The sequence below is a fragment of the Callorhinus ursinus genome, unplaced genomic scaffold (genome assembly GCF_003265705.2).
Source record: "Callorhinus ursinus isolate GAN/ISIS: 27379988/994484 unplaced genomic scaffold, GSC_fseal_2.0 scaffold172, whole genome shotgun sequence".
NCBI lineage: Eukaryota > Metazoa > Chordata > Mammalia > Carnivora > Otariidae > Callorhinus > Callorhinus ursinus.
In genome coordinates, this window is record NW_027397234.1 from 41676 (window position 1) to 44567 (window position 2892).

At 41.0% G+C, this 2892-nt stretch overlaps 1 pseudogene; it reads left to right on the forward strand.

Moving 5' to 3' along the window:
* Positions 1-1273: 1273 nt before the first annotated feature.
* On the forward strand, positions 1274-2682 carry LOC112818374 (elongation factor 1-alpha 1 pseudogene; annotated as a pseudogene).
* The last annotated feature ends 210 nt before the right edge of the window (positions 2683-2892 follow it).

Genomic DNA, 2892 nt, shown 5'->3' on the forward strand with positions numbered 1-2892 from the left:
AAAATTCTCAACAAGCTACTAGCAAACGGAATCCAAAAATACATTTAAAAGCTTATTCACTGGGATGCCTGGGTGGCTCAGTTGGTTAAGTGTCTTGTCTTCGGCTCAGATCATGATCCTGGGGTCCTGGGATCAAGTCCTGCATTGGGTTCCTTGCTTAGCGGGGAGCCTGCTTCTCCCTTTGCCTATTGCTCCCCCTGCTTCTGCTCTCTCTCTCTCTCTCTGATAAATAAATAAAATCTTAAAAAAACTTATTCACCATGATGAACTGGGAGTTACTCCTGGGCTGCAGGGGTGGATCAATATTTATTTGTAAATCAATCAGTGTGATATACCACATTAATAAAAGAAAGGATAAGACTATATGATCCTCTCAATAGATGCAGAAAAAGCATTTGACAAAACAGCATCTATTCTTGATAAAAATCCTCAACAAAGTAGGATAGATGGAAAATACCTCAAGATAATAAAGGCCATATACATAAGACTCACATCTAAAATGGCCCTCAATGGGAAAAATCTGAAAGCTTTCCCCCTAAGGTCAGGAACAAGACAAGGATGTCCATTTTCACCATTGTTATTTAACATAGTACTGGAGGTCCTAACAATCAGACCACAAAAAGAAATACAAGGCATACAAATAAGCAAGGAAGAAGTCAAACTTTCACTATTTGCAGACAACATGATACCCTATGTAGAAGACCCAAAAGACTCCACCAGAAAATTACTAGAACTGATATATGAATTCACAAAGTCAGGGATATAAAATCAATGTACAGAAATTTGTTGCATTTCTATACACCAATAATGAAACAGCAGAAAAAGAAATCAAGGAATTGATCCCATTTACAATTGCAGCAAAAAACATAAGATACCTAGAATAAACCTAAGCAAAGAGGTAAAAGATTTGTACTATGAAAATTTATGAAAGAAATTGAAAGGACACGAAGAAATGGAAAAACATTCCATGCTCGTGGATTAGAAGAATAAACATTGTTAAAATGTCTATGCTATCCAAAGCAATCTACACATTCAATGAAATCCCTATCAAAATACCACCAGCATTTTTCACAAAGCTAGAACAAACAATCCAAAAATTTGTATGGAACCACTAAAGACCCCAAAGAGGCAAAGCAATCTTAAAAAAGAGAAGGAAAGTGGGAGGCATCACAATTCCTGACTTCAAGCTATATTAGAAAGCTGTAGTTTTTTCGCAATGGGTTTGCTGCCAGAACACAGGCGTCATGAAAACCACCACTAGACTTAAACCAAAATGGGAAAGGAAAAAACTCACATCAACCTCATCATCATGGGACACATAGATTTGGGCAAGTCTACCAACTCCTGGTCATTTGACCTACAAATATGGTGGGATCAACAAAAGAACTATCGAAAAATTTGAGAAGGAGGCTGCTGAGATGGGAAAGGGCTCCTTCAAGTATGCCTGGGTCTTGGATAAACCAAAAGCTGAACGTGAACGTGGTATCATCATTGATATCTCCCTGTGGAAATTCGAGACCAGCAAGTATGTGACCATCATTGATGCCCCAGGACACAGAGACTTTATCAAAAACATGATTACAGGCACATCTCAGGCTGACTGTGTTGTCCTGATTGTTGCTGCTGGTGTTGGTGAATTTGAAGCAGATATCTCCAAGAATGAGCATGCCCTTCTGGCCTACACACTGGGTGTAAAATAACTAATTTTTGGTGTTAACAAAATGGATTCCACTGAGCCACCCTATAGCCAGAAGAGATATGAGGAAATCATTAAGGTGGGCAGCATCTACATTAAGAAGATCGGCTACAACCCCTACACAGTAACATTTGTGCCAATTTCTGGTTGGAATTGTGACAACATGCTGGAACCAAGTGCTAACATGTCTTGGTCCAAGGGATGGAAGTCACCCATAAAATGGGAATGCCAGGGGAACCACACTGCTTGAAGTTCTGGATTGCATTCTGCCACCAACTCATCCAACTGTCAAGCCCTTGCATCTACCCCTCCAGGACGTCCACAAAATTGGTGGTATTCGTGCTGTCCCTGTGGGCAGAGTGGAGACTGGTGTTCTTAAACCTGGCATGGTGGTCACCTTTGCTCCAGTCAATGTTATTACTGAAGTAAAGTCTGTTGAAATGCACCATGAAGCTTTGAGCAAGGCTCTTGCTGGGGACAATGTGGGCTTCAATGTGAAGAACATATCTGTCAAAGATGTTTGTTGTGGCAATGTGGCTGGTGACAGCAAAAACGATCCACCAAAGGAAGCAGCTGGCTTCATGGCTCAGGTGATTATATGGAACCATCCAGGCCAAATCAGTGCTGGATATGCACCTGTGCTGGATTGTCACACAGCTTACATTGCTTGCAAGTTTGCTGAGCTGAAGATACGATAGATCGTTGTTCTGGAAAAAAGCTGGAAGATGGTCCCAAGTTCTTGAAATCTGGCGATGCTGCCATTGTTGATATGGTTCCTGGCAAGCCTATGTGTGTTGGGAGCTTCTCTGACTATCCTTCTCTGGGCCATTTTGCTGTTCGTGACATGAGACCGATGATTGCTGTGGGTGTCATCAAAGCAGTGGACAAGAAGGCAGCTGGAGCTGGCAAGGTCACCAAGTCTGCCCAGGAAGCTCAGAAGGCTAAATGAATATTATCCCCAATATCCACTGCCACCCCAGGCTTAATCAGTGGTGGAAGAATGGTGTCAGAACTGTTTGTGTTAATTGGCCATTTAAGTTTAATAGTAAAAGACTGGTTAATGATAACAATGCACCGTAAAACCCTCAGAAGGAAAGGAAAATGTTTTGTGGACCATTTGTTTTTTCATGTGTGTGGTAGTTTTAAGTTATTGGTTTTTAAAATCAGTACTTTTTAATGGAAACAACTTGACCAAA